This window comes from Equus caballus, chromosome 2 (assembly GCF_041296265.1).
Source record: "Equus caballus isolate H_3958 breed thoroughbred chromosome 2, TB-T2T, whole genome shotgun sequence".
Lineage (NCBI taxonomy): Eukaryota > Metazoa > Chordata > Mammalia > Perissodactyla > Equidae > Equus > Equus caballus.
The window spans coordinates 70,462,110-70,480,326 of record NC_091685.1 but is presented as its reverse complement, the minus strand read 5'-3'; the positions used below and the strand labels follow the sequence as shown (position 1 = coordinate 70,480,326).

Here is an 18,217-nt window from a genome sequence, read left to right as displayed (position 1 = left end):
CATGTGGTAATTTTGAATGACCTCTGACTAACTAACCCAGCTGGATTTGCACCTTCCAGGAGATCCACCTGTTCTGTAGATTTTATGATCCCTGCCCGTGCATATAGCTCCCAGCTGGCATCAAACGATATCTTCATTCTTTTGAGTTACTTAAGAATGTGATGACCCTGCAGACAGAGAGTCTATGCTGATAGCCATCATTAATGACAACTGAAAGATCTGGTGTGGCAAATGCCAGTCTGTAACACCAGAAAGTCAGCATTCCTAACCCCCTCCCCTATAACCCACTGGCCTATATAACTGCTTCAAGATCCTGTGCCCCCCTTAAGATGGTTCCTTTGGACATTAGTTGGCCATCTTCCCTCTTGCTAGCAAGCTGTAATAAAATGCTGTTTCTCTGCCACCATCTTGCCTCTTGACGATTAGCCTTTGTCTCATGGCGAGCAGATCGTGCCCTTTGTGTGGTAACAGTTATTTAGTAAAATCTTCCTCAAGTCACATTTGCCTGATGTTTCATCACGACTAGATTCAAGTTCTCTATCTTTGGCAGGAACATCATTCCAAATGTTGCCGTTTCCTCATTGCATTTTATGGATTGGCACAATATTTCAGTTTACCCTGTTACTGATGAAGTTCACATTGCTAACTTTATTAAAGTACTGACTGTCTGCCAGATTTCTCCATTATAAAGTTATGCCTTTCTGCAACATGCATCATAATTATGTAGGTCCCCATATTTCATTAAAATTTCAATTTATTCAACTATTTATATCCATATGCAGTTGTGATTTATTATTTTATTTAATGGCTTATTTTTTATTGCTATCACTATTTATTTTGATGCTCAAATTGTCCCAGATTTGGGCAGGAAAGTTCTATTATTTTGTGTGCTTTTGTCATATTTCCTTTTTTCATTAAACATTGCCTTTCTTTCTGGCAGAAGATATTCCATGTTGTTTTGTATTTTCTTTGCCCCAGTCCATGAATCAGAAATTTCTCTAAGCAGCTCTGTTTTGTTTTGGGGAAAAATGTTAAGTAGAAACCAAGGGATGGACGCTAGATGTGCTGATTTTTATTCCATGCCCCAAGCCATCTCAGTGGATATAATTAAACTGTACGTGTATTTATTCACACACACATATAAACATATACACATTCATGTTAGTATCTACATTTATTTCTATATCTCTATCCATGTATTAAAAGCCCTGGGTTCACATGGAAACATCCCATTTATATCCAAACTACAAGGTTCATGCTAGTTTTTCCACTTTCTGAGTTGCTCTTACAAACACAGTTTCCTTAGGGTACTTGAGTTCCAGCTCTCTATGTCAGTGTGTCCTCTTCACTCTGCTTGGGCTCTAACATCCTACAACAGAATGCCCCCTTCTGTGGAAGCCCTTCTGACATTGCTTGGTCTCTGTCACCCCACACCAGGACGCCCTCATGCATGCATGGCCGCTCACCGCCATTATGCTCTGGCAGCCCACATTCACAGATGCTATCTGATCGAGACTGGGCTCCATGTGCCTCCTCCGTGAACGCCCCCCCTCCCTCGCTTATTCTCCCTTAGCGTGCCTCCCTTACCGAGTCACCCTACTGCCTGGTTGCCCAGCTTTCCCTTTTTCGGCTCTGACTCGACATGTCACTCTAAATGTCATGACCCCATTGGAGATGGGTGCACTCCTCTCTCTGATCAGATTCTGACTTCCCACAGCAGCTGCTCCACAGCGTGTACAACCTTGTCTCACTTGCTTTCGTTGTAACTCCGATGCCTGGCCACCTCTGCCCTCCTGGAAGAGAGCCTCAGCCCACCTGGGCTCTGACGTTGCACTCTGAGCCTCTGCGCCTCGCACCCAACCCTAACCCATAGTGGCTATCTTCCTTGCTTTGCCCCCCCCCCCCCCCCCAATAGATTTATGCCTGAATTTGTGGGGAAAGGAAGGGAACAGAGAAAAGAAAAGAAAGAGAAGGATGAAGAGGAAGATTTGTGTTTTCGAATCTGAAACTCATTGTTCTTTGTGTAACTATTTTTATATAAGTTGAGTCTTTCCAATTACTCAGGAATCCATTTATCTGTTCAATAAATACATTCTGGGCCCTTATCATTTGCACAGCATTTTAGATTTTTTTTAAAGTTCATGTATTTGTTCATTCGAACAAACAAAACTATTTCCTTCAGATGTATTTAGAATCTCATGCCAAACTGAAAAATTCAGTAAATGCTATACTGAGATCAGGATGCATAATTTCATCGATAACTAATCACTATAAATAATATTAAATTAATATCCATCCATGGTATTTCCTTCTTCTTGTATGTACATGTTTTAGAAAATTGGTTGTTAATAATTTGGAGACTATATGTGAGCTAGAAGCCATTTGAAATAACGATTTGCTATGTATTCCTTCATCGAATCATTCTCTTTTTGCTTAAAATTGACTTTCAATATCATGATAATAATGGCATATACCTAGACCATTTGTGTGTAAGCCATGATAACATAGTTTGTATACCAACCCTATTAAGTAGGTATTTTTATTATCACATATAACAGGTGGAAAAACTGAAGTGTTGAGGTTACGTGACTTTTCTAAGCTCACTGATATTGTAAGTGATGGGGCATGGAATTAAACCTGGGTTGTTATAGTTACTTACTTAAAATTCTTAATCTTTATTTTTTGTGTTCTGAGATCCAATCCAGTTCTCATCAGAAATTCGAGTTCATCACTTTTCTTTATTATATACCTCAAAAGTATCAAAGTGTCCATTTTATAACTCCTTTTATATGTAGCTGTTCCCACTGTTTTGAACTTTCACTCTGTACACCCCCACCTCCATAATTTCTGTTGTTAACTTATTCTTGCTCTTAAAAATCTAGGACAGGAATCACCACTTCATTTTGAAAACCAATCTTGACCACTTGCCCACCTCCTGGTTAGTAAGTTCTACTTCTTATATATTCAAGTATAAAATACTCAAATGAAGTTGAATATTTTTAATATATTATTAGTTACTGAGTTTTTGTGAATTGACTTTTTATATTCTTTCTAAATCTACAGCATGATCCTTACCATTTTGGAGGCAATTGCTAATTTACGTTAACTTCTAGGCTATTCCAATGTCAGTGCTTTAGAAAGAGCAGATGGTTATTTATTGTACAGTACAGTAAAAAATGGCTGGGTTTAATTTTTGGAAGGACACAATCTCTAAACCTGTACAGTAGAATGGTCATTATGTAATAATTCATATTAGTAGTTAGAAGAAAATGTTTGTTCTAAAATAAATGTTAGTGATATAGTTTAGATTATGTTTAGCTACAATAAGTGAACGTGTTACTCATTTTCTTCTTAACATTTTGGCACACGTATTCTAAGTATTCCATATTGGAGGAACGTATTTCCTCTCCTTGGACTAGTAGTTTAAAGAGAGAAAGTAAGTCTGAGTATAAATCAGTTTTTGCACTGTTGAATACAAAATAGTCTATGGTATGTGATAAATTCTAATGTAAATTTGAGCAATGAATACATGCAAAAATGACATCACGATGCATTAAATCTGTGTTCACTCCAGAACAACTAACCTGTCCTTTGCTTGTGAACACAGGTTAAGAGTCAGGCAGAGAGTACCAGCTTTCAGTCAGTAAAGAATATTCCAGAATAACAATGGATCAAATTGATGATCTATATCAATGGCCAGACTACTTCAAATGATTTCTCAAGTGACTCTCATGCCTTTGTGACCAAGAAAGGAAAATCCCCATTTTATTACATATATCTGAAAGAAATTATTCTTTTGTCCACAACTTAGATTACAAATTGTTCTCATAAGTGCTGTAGTAAGAGTGGAGTATCTGTTTCCATGTAATTTTTCAAATATACAAATATTTGAAACATGACAGGAAACTTGACAATATTGTTGATAATAATTTAATTTACAGTAATTTGTATTCTACATGCACAGGCTGTCCATAAGTAGAAGTCAATGTACATATTTGATATTCCACTTTTTATATGTCACTGAATTTTCAATCTGAACATCACTTTTACTTCTGCTTCTCAACTATATTGCCTTTGAATTTACTTTTTTCCTTCTAAAGTAATAAATGCTGTTCACTGATGCTTTGCCTCAAAATGGTAATGATATATTACTGAAAATGAGACTTTGTATGTATAATTGGATACTGTGTAGGTACTCTATTTATATTTCTTACATAGAGACAAGATTTTTAAATGTTTGACATTAGTTTTAGGATTATGGTAATTATCTTTTTATATCCTAACACAAACAGAATTTAGCCACAATGGGCCCAGAAGTAGACTTATACAGCCTATATCTGTGTATAGGTGACTTATGACAAGAAATAAGATTTACAGAAATCTCTCATGCCAGGTTATATAAAAGAGTTTAATTGAAGAAAGATATTTGGGATGCACTGAATTAGTAGTTCTCAAATTGTGGTATTTGGACTAGCAGCATTTGTATAACCCCTGAGCTTGTCAGAAATGCAAATTCATGGGCCACATCCTAAAAAACCGAAATAGAATCTCTGGGAATGGGGCCTGGGAAATTGTTTTAATAAGTTTTCTGGGTGATTCTGTTGACCATTAAAGTTTGAGATCCAGCAGTGAAAATCTATCTTTTTATCTATGTAATCTCATCTAATAATGATTAAATACCTAAAATGTGGATATTTTAATATATAAATAATATTATTCATATATAAATATTCAATGCTATATGTAAATATAAATCTCTATTGAGCTCTAATTGCTGGGTCTTGTGTGTGCTCTAGATCACATAGGCATGGCTGGTGTCTCTTGGGAAGGTAAGAGATGGTTGTCAATGATAGCAGCGAGTCATGTTGAGGGAAGTACGGAACACATATGATTCTCATGACCAGAGTCTAAAAGTATCTGGGGAGAGAATGTCAGTGATGTGGTGTAAAAAATTCAGGATCTCATAGTATTGGCACTGAGAATGAAAGGATCACATATAAGAGTGACCTGAGTTTCCTATAACTGTTCTCAGGAGACACAAAAAAATATAATCAGTTGATTTTAAGAAAAGCTTCTAAAATAGTTACTTAAACTTTTTAAGAATAATCCATATTTATATTACTTAGTAATGTTCAAAGCATTCACTAAACTTTTATTTTTGTTAACTTCATTTTTTTGTTTTTAAAGACTTCATTTTTTAGAGCAGTTTTAGCTTCACAGCAAAATTGAGAGGAGGAACAAAGATTTCCCATATACCCACTGCCCCCCCACATGCATAACCTTCCCCATTATTAACATCCCCCACCAGAGTTGTACATTTGTTACAATTGATGAACCTACATTGACACATCATAATCACCCAAAGTCCATAGTTTGCCTCAGGGTTTACTCTTGGTGTTGTACATTCTACTGGTTTGCACAAATATATAATGACAGGACTCCATCATTATACTATCATACAATTTTCACTGCCCTAAAAAGCCTCTGTGCTCTATCTATTCATTTGCCACCCCGCCAATCCCTGGCAATCACTGACTCTATTACTGTAGCTATAGTTTTGGCTTTTCCGGAATGGCATATATTTGGAATCATATAGTATATAGCTTTTTCACATTGGCTTCTTTCACTTAGTAATATGCATTTAAGGTTCCTTCATGTCTTTTCATGGCTTGATAGCTCATTTTTTTTAGTGCTGGATAATATTCCATTATCTTGATGCACCATCACTAAACTTTTTAAAACTTCTTATTTTGAAATAATTTATATTATTTACAGGGGAAATGGAAAAATGGTCCCATATAATGCAAAGTGTTCTCATATAACCTTCACCCAGTTCCCTAACGTTAACATCTTATTTCCTTAGTTTTGATAAACGTAACCATGGTACAGTAATCAAAATTAAGAAAATAACATTGGTACAATGCAATTAACTAAACTACAGACTTTATTTGATGTCACCAGTTTTCTCACTAATATCTTTCTTCTGGTCGGAATCCAACCCATGATATCACATTGCATTTAATCATCATGTCTCCTTAGTCTTCTCCAATCTGTGACAGTTTCTTTGGTCTTTCCTTGTGTTCCATGACCTTGATATGTTTGAAGATACTGGTCAGGTATTTTGTAGAATGTCTTACAATTTGGGGTTATCTGATGTTTGCTCATGAATGCATTTGGGTTATGAAACTGAAGAGAGACTATCACAGAGGTGAAACTCCCTACTCATTGCATCATATCAGGGGATACATGATATCAACATATTTTATTATTGGTTTCTGTTAACTCCATCATTTGGTTAAGGTAGTGTCTGGTAGTTTTCTTCACTGTAGAGACATTATTTTTTCCTTTCATGCTCTATTTTCTAGAAGTGAGTCACTAAGTTAAGCCTACACCCAAGGATAAGGGAGTTAAGTTCTACATCCTGGTGGAAGAAATATCAAAAATTTGTGAACATATGTTAAATACACCACAGTAATTAACAAATATTTTGGGGAAGATAATCTGAGGCTATGCAAATATTCTATTTCTTCTTCAGGTTTGACTGGCTAATTTTAGCAGCCATCTGTGGATTTTGCCTACTGCAATTATTACTGTAGTGATCAAGTGGTGATTATGTTTCTCATGACTTTTTTTTTTTTTTTCGGTGAGGACGATTGGCCCTGTGCTAACATCCATTGCAAATCTTCCTCTTTTGGCTTGAGGAAGACAGTCCTTGAGATAATATCTGTGCTAATCTTCCTCTATTTTGTATTTGGGATACCACCACAGCATGGCTTGATGAATGATGTATAGATCTGCACCTGGGATCTAAACCCATGAACCCTGAGCTGCTGAAGCAGAGCATGTGGACTTAATCACTATAGCCCCAGGCCGGCCCCTCTCATGACTTTTATATTTGTTCATTGGAATTCTTTGGTGAGACAGATTTATCCCTTCTTTCTTATTTATTTATTCTATCATTTATTTATTTATTTATTTATTTATTTATTGGTGCGGAAGATTGTCCCTGAGGTAACATCTGTGCCAGTCTTCCTCTATGCTGTGTGTGGGACGCCACCATAGCATGGCTTGATAAGCAGTGTGTGGGTCCACGCGCAGGATCTGAACCTGTGAACCCTGGGCCGCTGAAGCGGAGTGTGTGAAATCAAACACTACGCCACCAGGCTGGTCCCTATTCTATCATTTTAATATATGGACGGGCTCACCTATTTTTTAATCATTCTCTGGTTATTACACAATATAGTCATAATTTATTTTGTTGCTAACTTTTTCCAGTTTTGGTTATTAGGAGATCTTTCAGGTAGACCCCTGCTTTTATTTCTTAGCCCTTCTTTTCTTCTGCAACTACAAGATATTCCAGGATTGTCTTGTACTTTTGTTGCGTCTGCCCTAGAATAAACTATTTCTTTAAGGAACCATGGTTCCTTGTATTGGAGAATGGTATTTAAAAACAAAATCTGAGTGACACGTATGTTCATTGTAACTGGAGTGTACTGTTCTCAGGGGACAGAGATAGGAGATATATACATACATTCATAACAACATAGCTATTTATACTAACCTATATATACATGTACCTAAGCTTTATTTCTGCACTTTTAAAAATAGATAGAAATTCATACTGAAATCTCTCATTCCAATTCAACCCCACAAATTTTGATCAATATTTCCTCCCTTGCTTATTTGTGACTTCTTCCTCTGGCAGTGAGAAAATTGGCTCGCGTTATTGATAACTTATTTACTTCAATGCTAGTATGTGTTTAGAGGACTTCAGAATTGGTAACCATACCCTTGTATGAAATATATTTACCAACTACATTACAGTATTTTAACACAATTGTTCATTTGCTTTGAGCTTTCCAATGTCCAATCAAAATACTGTTTTCCAAAGTTACTTAGTTCTGCTCCTTTTCCCTTCATGTCTTCAAGTGAGATATAGAATAGTAATCGCGACAGTTAAATTAGTTTGTCAGGGACTGAATTTCATCCTGTGTTTTCCAAATATCCTGGTTGATGTTTTTGTTGTTATTATTCTTGCTGTTTGTTTGTTTTTAAAGTGCACTCTTTGAGATGTACAGTTCTACAGATTTGAGAAAATACATATGCCATTTGTACCACCGCTGACCCTAAAAGAATGGTTCCATTGCCCTAAATATTCCTTTGGGCCACCCCTTTTTAGTCACATACTTCTCCTTTCCCCAACTTCTGTCACCCACTGACAGGTATTCTCTCCCGGCGGTTTTGAGTTTTCCATAATCATGTATAAGTGGAATCACACAATGTGCAGCCTTTTGGATCTTAGAAAATAAACTTTTAAAATCCATCCATAAAATCCATCTGTGTGAAACAATATTTCACTTCTTTCAATTCCTGTGTAGTATTAAATTGTAGGAATAGATAGACTATTCATCCATTCCCCTGTTGAAGGGCATATGGTTTGTGTCCAATTTCTGGCAATTTTGAATAAATCTTCTATAAACTTCAACATGCAAGTTTTTGGTTGAACAAAAGTATTCAATTCGCTTTGGTAAATATCTAGAAATAAGATAATTTGTCAAATGGTAGATGATTGTTCATCTTTGTAACAGACTGCTACGCTATTTTTCAGTGACCACAGCATTTTGCATTCTAACCAGCAGTGATCGAAAGTTCCAAATGCCCTGCATCCTTTGTGATATTTGATATTCTCAGATTTTCCCCCCTCTGTTTGCATTGTTTTTATTTAGTTTTTCATTTTCGCCACTCTAATAGATGTGTAGTAGTGTCTTATTTGTGCTTTTAATTTTCATTCCCCTAATGATTAATGATGTTGGATAGCTTTTCATTTGTTTATTTGCCACCTTATAACTTATTTAAGATTCTCTTCAGATCTTTGACCACTTATTTTTGGAGTTGTTTTATTTATAATTTTAGGAATTCTTTCAATTTTGTGGATACATATCCTTGTTATATTTCTTCTGCTTGAAGAATTTTCTTTGACTTTTACTTTAGAGCCTGTTTGCTAACAGTCAGTTCTCCATTGTTTCTTTCCAGTTCAGTTTGAAGGATATTTTTTCTGGATAGAGAATTCTGGGGTGAATAGGATTTTTTTTTTCCTGGCATCTAAATATGTCACTCCATCGTCTTCATACTTGCATGGTTTCTGATAAGAAGTTTACCATAATTCTTATCCTTGTTCTTCAGTATATAATGAACCATTTTTTCTTTGTCGACCTTCAATATTTTTTCTTCATTTTCAACAATTTGAATAAGTTATGTCTAGGTATTTTTTGTTTTGTTTTCTTTTTCTTTTTTGTGTTTTTAATCGTCTTGGATCAGTAGGTTGTGGTCTTAATTTTGGAAAAATTTGACCATTATTTCTTCAACTATGTCCTCTTGCCCATCTTTTCACACTTCTTTGTCTGGGATTCTGATCATACCCATGATAGATACTTTGATATTGTCCTGGAACTCTAGATAATTTTTTCTGTTTTACTCACTTATTTTTCTTTGCATTTCAGTTTAGACAATTTCCAGTGCTCTTTCTTTAATTGTATTCTTCCCTCACCCAATTCAAGTCTTATGATAAGCCCATCAGAAATATTTTTCCTCCCCATCACTGTGTTTTTGATTTCTAGCGTTTCCACATGCTTCTTTCATATAGTTTCCTTCTATCTGATGACATTAACTAATTCCTCTTGCATGTGCCTACCTTTGAAATTGGAGCCTTTAACATATTAATCATAGTTATTTTAAATTCCCTAAGAGTTTAAACATCTATGTCATATCCGAGACTTGCTTATATTGAATTTTTGCCTTTGGTGTGCCTTGAAATGTTGTTGTTATTGAAATTCAACATGTTTTATAAAATGGTAAATACTAAAGTAAACACTGTTCTGCTTAGGACTTAAGCTCACTCTTCAGCTATATCTTTAATGTGAGGGTTTGTGTTAATCTAGTTAGAAATTGGTCTGAGTTCTAAATATTTATTTTTGTGATCATCCTCAGTGCCCCACACTGATACCTTGTATTTCTCTAGTGACAACTTGTGTTTATGATGTGGGATAATATCCCAGAGGCTTTCTCTCAGTAAATGCTCTCTGCTTTACTCTGGGTCTCCCCCTTTGACTTTAGGTCTTCCCTTCGTGTTTCTCTGCAGATGGAGCTAGCTCTTGCAGCAATTTCAACTGTTTTCACTTGATTCTTATTAGTGGGGCAGTGAGGGTATGTAAGTGCGTTATTTGCTAAAACCCCCTCACAGGAAAACCTCAGTCTTAGGTAGACACTGTGAAACTGGGTGCTAGGTCTGTGACCACCCCACACCCCTCGCACCCGGCTAGGTAGCTTTTTTTTTTTTTTTTTTTTTTGAGGAAGATTAACCCTGAGCTAACCGCTGCCAATCCTCCTCTTTTTGCTGAGGAAGACTGGCCCTGAGCTAACATCCGTGCCTGACTTCCTCTACTTTATATGTGGATGCCTACCACAGCATGGTTTGCCAAGCGGTGCCATGTCCGCACCCGGGATCTGAAGTGGTGAACCCCTTGCCACTGAAGCGGAACATGTGCACTTAACCACTGTGCCACCAGGCCGGCCCCACTGCCAGGTATTCTTGCTTCTCCTCCAGACTAGCGCTAGGCTGTGCCTAATATCCCTGCCCGTCTCCAGGAGTGGAGACTTTGTTTTTCCTGTTTGTCTCTCCCAGCTTCAAGAGTTTCCATGAGTACTCTATGTCTACAGGTTTGCGTATGTGTTTTGTCTTACTCACTGCAGATTAAGGTTGATGTTCCATAAGGGCTAAAGGGAAGGTGTCCTGTGTGGAGTTTCTGCAGTGCCTTCTGTCCTCTTCTCCCAGCGAGCATCATGGGAAGTTTTCTCTGGATTCTCTCCATCTGAGTGGTTGGTGGGGTTTCTGGAGAAAAAGCAAGAGGGTGCAAACTCCCCTGTATCTGCATGCCCCTAGGGGCTTTATACTCTCACGCTGCTCCACATTCATTCTTAGCAATTCGTTAAAAATTTTCTATCCAAAACTTCTTAAGGATGACCCAACTAAACCAATGCTCTGGTCCTGTTTCTTCCTACAGATTCCTTTCTTAAAGTCACATGACTCTTCTGCCTCATTGTCCCAATATTTAAATGGTCAGGGAAGAGCTCCACTGGATAAGCATTTCTTGTGCATGACATAGTATCTTTGCACTAAAGCCTCCAAATGTGAAACCTGTTCTAGATCTGTTTGAAACTATCATAGATGTTTCAAGAAACAAAAACAATTTTTTTTTCTGCTTGTGGATTTTATGGCAAGAAGTTGAGGTGGGGTATCTCAGCTCCTGCTTCTGCTTTTCCAGGCAGAGGTTGCCTTCTGCACATGGGGTGGGGATGGCTGGGGAGTGCACAGTTGGGGTGGTGGGAGGGAGCTGGTGGGCAGAGGGACATCCAGGGGGCCTGAGAGGCTGGGCGTGGAATGAAGGCTTAGGTCTACTGTCCTGAAGTCCTCTGGAAGTGGGGTCAGGAGGTGGAAAGGTGGGAAGGAGACAAGGTGAAAAAGGAAAGGTGGGACAGAGCCAAACAGTGCCAAGGGGGTGGGGGCCGGGCGGGGGTTCCTGAGGCTCAGAGTTTGTGGGGGTTAACCTACTTGTCGGTGTCCTGGTGCTGGAAGCGCACTCTCCTCCTCAGCTCGTCTGCCTCCACAGGCCTCTGCTGCCATAAAAGGGTATGGGCTGGTCTGCTTGTGCTCATTCCTTTGCCGCTGCGGCTGGAAGACCTGCCCAGCCTCCTGGCCTCAAGCATCTGGCTCCCACGGAAGCCATCCAGGATGAGGTGCTCAGACACATCCAGAAGCTTCCCATTCTTATATCTGCTGTGATGTGTCAGGTCCAGCTCCAACTCTTCGGGGCTGAAGAACATGTCAGGCTTCTTGGTCATCATCTTGGTGTGCATGGCTTGGTTGGGCGACACGTCAATCCCCAGCTCGTTGCTCTTGCACTCCTGCTGGAAGCTGTCACCAGCCTTGCCAAAGCACAGGATGAAGGACGCCTGTCCCACCTCTCATTCTCTACATAGAGGACGACAGCAGTGAAGGTGGCAGTTGCGGACCCGTGGGTCACTGTGGGGACAGCCAGGTACCCTTTGGTGGCCTCGCCCTCTCGTTGGTGTTCCCCACATACTGACCCAGGACAATGTTGTTAACCTGCACTTTTGAGATAACGTTTGAACACTTTGACCTTCTAGTAATGTGCGTCATCTGAGTCCATGGAGGCGAGCTTCTCCATGGCCACCAGACATAGCACCTGTGTGAGGTGGTTCTGCATCATGTCTAGGATGTCTCAAATTCATCAAGGTAGCCCCCCATGGCCCTCAGCGCCAAAGGGCTCCTTGACAATAAGGATGACGCAAGTGACATTGTTCTGGCTCCAGATGGGGCCAAAGATCCTGTTGGCAAACCTCAGCACCATGAGGTTCTGGACCATCTCCTTGCCTAAGTAGTGGCTGATGCAATAGATCTGGTCCTTGTGGAATATGGAGGAGATGTGGGTAGACAGCTGATGGGGTGCTACCAGTCCTTCCCAAAGGGCTACTCCATGGTGATGTGGTTCCAGTCTGTCTGGATCATGCGGTTCTTGCAGATGTTCTTAGTGACAGCCTCATAGATGGTTGAAGGCAAAGCCAGGTTTAAGAGGTAGTTGGCTTTTGGCCCTTGGTGAAGGGTGTTCATGTGGCTGTTAAGACACTCGTAGGAGGCCACGTCCTCCTACATGCCAGCTACACCCGAGTTTCAGGCAAAGAACTCCTCCAGTTTGGGCTTCTCCGGGATGGCCCTGAAGAAGGGCTCACTCAGGTTGATTCCTTATACAAACTTAATACTTCAAAATCACATGGTCATGTCAGGGAACTCAGTTCCCTGATTGGTTAAAAAAAATTGTTAATTTGCATATCTGTAGCCTTTTCCTTGTTATAAGGATAGAAGAAATGTTCTTTCCCACTCTGTATCATATGAGCTGAAATAAGCTCTTATTCACTTATTTTTAATATTTTAAAGGATTTTTAGGTACTGACTATTGTTTAATGAGATTGTTAGTGAAATTCTCAAATATTTATACAAATTATAGCAGTTGGCATTTGTAATGATTATATTTTTATAGTTTTCAGTTAATATTTATAATGGAGAATTTATGCCGTTTTTATTCTCTTAATGCCATGAATGATTTGAGCTCAAAATTATTTCTGATTTTATAAATGTATCAAGTTGAGTGTTAGATTGTGTGTAACCTATAAGAGAAAACTTAGCTTTATTAAAAGTCTTGTGGCATCAGTTGTAAAGAGAAGAAATTTGAAAGGCTATAGAGAGAGGTTATAGTAGTAGAAAATATAGCAGGCAATGACTAAAATTTTGAAAATGGAAGTGGGCATGATTGTTGTTGAAAAGACAAGTTTTAAATCTAGCTTGAATGGGGTAAAGTGTTTGCACTGGGGAGCACTGAACATATATCTTAAGAGAAGGAAATAAGAATTTAAAAGAATGCAGGAGAGTGTTGAGTGCTATCTAAATCCTGTGGAATTACCTTCTTATAGGGAGGCAAGATTGTTGGGAGATGCTGAATATACATTAAATGAGAGTTTTTATTTTAAAGAGGAGTTGTGGAAAACTTAGGTAATTTGGGGGGGAGATTGCATAAAGACTTTTTTGGACGTAAATAAGCTTCTGAATAAATTAAACAATTTTTAGACATACTATGAACTTTAGTATTTATTTATTCTTAGTTTTAATGGGTCTCAGACTGAGTGATGACTTGTCATATTATTCTAAAATACAGTTGGTAGCTTTCTAATTTTGGTTTAGCAACAATTTTTCTCATGTTACAATCACAAGCTGGTAAATTACTCAAAGTCAGGAAGCTATTTTATTTGTATGGAAAGCATGTAAGTCTAATCTAAAATATAGTGGGAAAATTCATGTGACCAAAATTTAACAGTCATTCCAAAATTATAGGTTGGTGTAGTTAAAATCAATATAACATATTAAACACTTGATGTGAATAGAAGTTACTTTGTCTCACCTCCTTTTTAATTTGTTTATTTTTAAAAAATATTAGATAGGATAAGTATATTAGGCCCAAAATGCTGTCTTAGAAATTCAGTTTTAGGAAATTATACAGCAATTAAGATTTTCAAAACACACTTCTGTAAACTAAGAAAATGCTCCTACTCTGTAGTAGCCCAGAAGATACCCTTTCTCCATAATAGGCCGAAAATCTATTTCACTCTTTTAGTAAATCTTAAGAGAAAAAGATACTGATTTTAAAAAAGATATTTTTGGTAAGACAGCAAATCTCAGCAATCACTTTCCACTAGAGGGTGAAGTATCAGTTTGAAAGTCACACAATCAGTTTTCTCTGAGTTTTCATACTGATTATTGCTAATTATTAGGGAAATTATTCTCTCCACCTTCGCTTAAATGTTTATTTGTCATTAACCTAAGTATCAATTACCACAGAAACATATCGGAAAAATTTGCTATATCAAGCCAAATGATGGTTACAGACCTGAGCATTTTCCACTCACTTCTTATAGATGTTGGATGGCAAGAGGCAACAAACTGGGGTTTTATGAAGGGGAGGCAATGGTTATACGACAGTAAGTGTAAGGAAAATAATGCATGAGTATTTAGCAATGTGCCAGTAGTCATATCCTGCGTCTGAAGTATACATGAATCTGTAAAACCTTGTTGGGGAATGGATTAGCTTGCTAGGGTTGCCATAACAAACATCACAGACTAGGTGGCTTAAGCAGCAGAAATTTAATTCTCACGGTTCTGGAGGTTCAAAATCTTAGGTCAGGGTGTCAGCAGGGTTGTTTCTTGGGAGGCCTCTCTCCTTTTGTAGATGGCCATCTTTTCCCTGCGTCCTCACATGGTCTTCCCTCTGGGTCTCAGAGCCCTAATCTTCTCTTCTTACAATGACACCAGTCATATTGGAATTGGGTCCACCCTGATGACCTCATTATAACTTAATTATCTCCCTAAAGAACCTGGCTCCAAATACAGTCACATTCTGAGGTACTAGGAGTTACAACTTCAACATAGGAAATTTGGGGAAACACAATTCAGCCCATAATAGGGAGATGTTAGAAGTTTCTGGAAAATATGTTTAGATCTGTTACTATTTTAGAATGATTATCACAAAGTGACTACCATTTATTTTTAGAACACATGGATATGATATAAAAATTTAGTTTCTAAAGATAAAGTTATGCTGTAAAATAAATTTATTTACTTACACAGAATATTTCTATACTGAATATCAGGTAATTTTATTCAGAAAAACAGGTCTGAAAATGAAATTTAATCTGCATCACTGGCAAGAAAGCATTTTTTATGGGTAAGACAACATGCAGTTTTCAAGTTCTGTAGCAAGTTGTCTCATATTCTGTGCACTTTAAATACAATGTGAAGTCTGGCATTTCGAAAATGTTCTCACTTAGCAGCTGGTAGAAACAACTTCACTTAATAGTAGATTTAGCAGTATTCCATGTGGTGAAAAGAACAAGAGTCTGATGATTTTACTTAGGAGTTGTATAACTGTATATCAAAAATTAACTTCTCAGAGCCTCAGTTGAATTATCCCTAAATTAAGAGTAATTATATCACCCTTGTAAGAATCTAAGTTATGATTTCTCAACCTGGGTGCTACTGACATTTTGGACAGGATAACTTTATTGTGGAGGCTGTCCTTCCAACGCATGATGTTTAGCACCATCTCTGTCTTCCACCCACTATATGCCAGTAGCACAACCATCTCACCTTCAATTGTGACAACCAAAACTATCTCCAGACATTGCCAAATGTTCCTCTTGGAGGCAAAATTACGCTTAGTTGAGAACCACTGATCTAGCCATATGGCAGAAAAAAACATTCATATCTGATGAAAAAGGAGTAGTTGCAAATGAAGTCATACCGCTGGACCGGTTAAATATCAGCGCCACTGCAGCTTTAAAAAAAATCAAAATTATTCTTTCTAAATCCCCTGTAACCAAGAGAAAAGCTTAAAATTTTCAAGAAAATGATTAGAGAGTGTTATCTAGACGGCATTCAAGGTCTTGACCAAAAATCTTTAGAGGACTGTGGATTCTGATGGGCTTACAGTGAGGACCAGATATGTCACCCTCCTTCCACCATTCTCCTCTCACTTCAGAGATGCCTCCAATGCAGAAAATTTAAGAAAAATACAGGACAAAGACACAAAAAGAGAAAACACCCACAGCTGAAGCAATTTATTGTGCATATAAGGACTTTAATATAGGAAAGCAGAGATTTATACAATCTTTGCAAGTGCAGATTGAGCGGCCACCAATGATATCAATCAGAAGCATCTGCTTTCACATCTGTGTGCAACTGCCTCCAGAGAATAGTGGCCTCCCCACAGTCTGCTGCCTTCCAAATCTCATCTGACTGCCTGTCATCAGCAAACTCTGACCAGAAACCTTTGGGGAAAAGGACACTGGGGATCTGAATGACAGCTTCCCTTATGAAACCCGTGGAGAAAATAGAAGGAGGTTGAGATTTAAGATGATTTAACTTCAGGTGATTAAACCCTGGCCAATCCTTTTTGAAATCAAATTTCATACATGCCACTTTTACCAATATTTAATTCAGTGTAAAGAAAGTAGCATGATGCTTTTGCCTACAATAATGTAGCTAACCCTCATACAGATGAAGACATGCTCGGTCTCCAAGGTATTGCCACCCAGATGGCACCACAACTGAACCTTCAATAGGCTATTCGACTCCTCTATTATGCCCACTCATTTGGGGTAAGCAGACATTAATAAAATTAGTAAATTAATGAGCGTGAATGTATTCCCATATTCCTTCATTATAAAATGAGTTCCTTGGTCAAAAATGATGCTGTTTAGAAAACAATGACGGTGAATAAAGCATTCTTTAAGTACTGGGTGGGCAGGAAGGAAGATTCATATCTACAGAAAATGTTTATTCCCGTGAGAATAAACTTCTGCCCCTTATGTTATGAAGAGTTTCAATTTAATAAACTTGCCTATTCTGCCCTATCAGGGGCTCATCTTGTCCACAAGATTGTCAAGAACCTCCTCTGCAGGGTGGGTACTTTGAGAGTATTCATATGGATTCAAATACCTTGGTACTCATTTCTAAAAATCTATCAGAGTATCTCTTCCTCAAACCTACTTGCTACCAAATTTTCAGTATGTTACTTATATGTCTCTTACTGTGATGGTTAATTTTTTTTTTTTTTTTAAGATTTTATTTTTTCCTTTTTCTCCCCAAAGCCCCCCGGTACATAGTTGTGTATTCTGCGTTGTGGGTTCCTCTAGTTGTGGCATGTGGGACGCTGCCTCAGTGTGGTCTGACGAGCAGTGCCATGTCCGCGCCCAGGATTCGAACCGACGAAACACTGGGCCGCCTGCAGCGGAGCGCGCGAACTTAACCACTCGGCCACGGGGCCAGCCCCTGTGATGGTTAATTTTATGAATCAACTTGGCTGGACCACAGTGCCCAGATATTTGGCCAAAGATTATTCTGTATGTTTCCGTGAGTGAGTCTTTCGATGAGATTAACGTTTAAATCTTGGTCTTTGAGTAAAGTGGATTACCCTCCCATACCATGGGTGAGCCTCATCCAATCAGTTGAAGGCCTTATTAAAACCAAGACTGACCTTAGCCCAAGCAAAAAGGAATTCTGCTAGCAGACAGCTTTTGGAAGTGAACTGCAAAACTGACTCTTTTTGGGTCTCCAGCCTGTCAACAATTCCTGCAAATGTTGGACTTCTCAGCTTCCATAATTGAGTTAGACAATTCTTTAAAACAAATCTCTCTCTCTTTCCTTCTCTCTCTCTCTCTAAATTCCTATCTCTCTCTCTCTCTCTCTATATATATATATATAAATATATATATCTATATCTCCTATCGGGGTTTTCTTTGGAGAACCCTGACTAATATAATTACCATCCCTACCGTGAATCACTGTAGATTTTACCTCTAGCCATTTTGCCTTAAAGGCAAACCTTAACACCCAGGTGTATTTCTCAAAGTTTTTCAGAAAGGATTCATCTTCTCCACTGTCCTTTGGGGACAGGGGGGCTGTAGTGTTACAACTGTTCCTTTTCTGGTTTTCCCACTGTATCAGGCAGAACTATCATTTTTTCATTTATAATTAGTATTTTTTTTCTATTTAATGAATCTTTGCCTATCTTGGAGTAATGAATACATTTTT

At 38.1% G+C, this 18,217-nt stretch overlaps 1 pseudogene; it reads right to left on the bottom strand.

Annotated features, from left to right (window-relative positions):
- Nucleotides 1-11,583: 11,583 nt before the first annotated feature.
- On the bottom strand, nt 11,584-17,990 carry LOC100066817 (glucose-6-phosphate 1-dehydrogenase pseudogene; annotated as a pseudogene).
- Nucleotides 17,991-18,217: the final 227 nt, after the last annotated feature.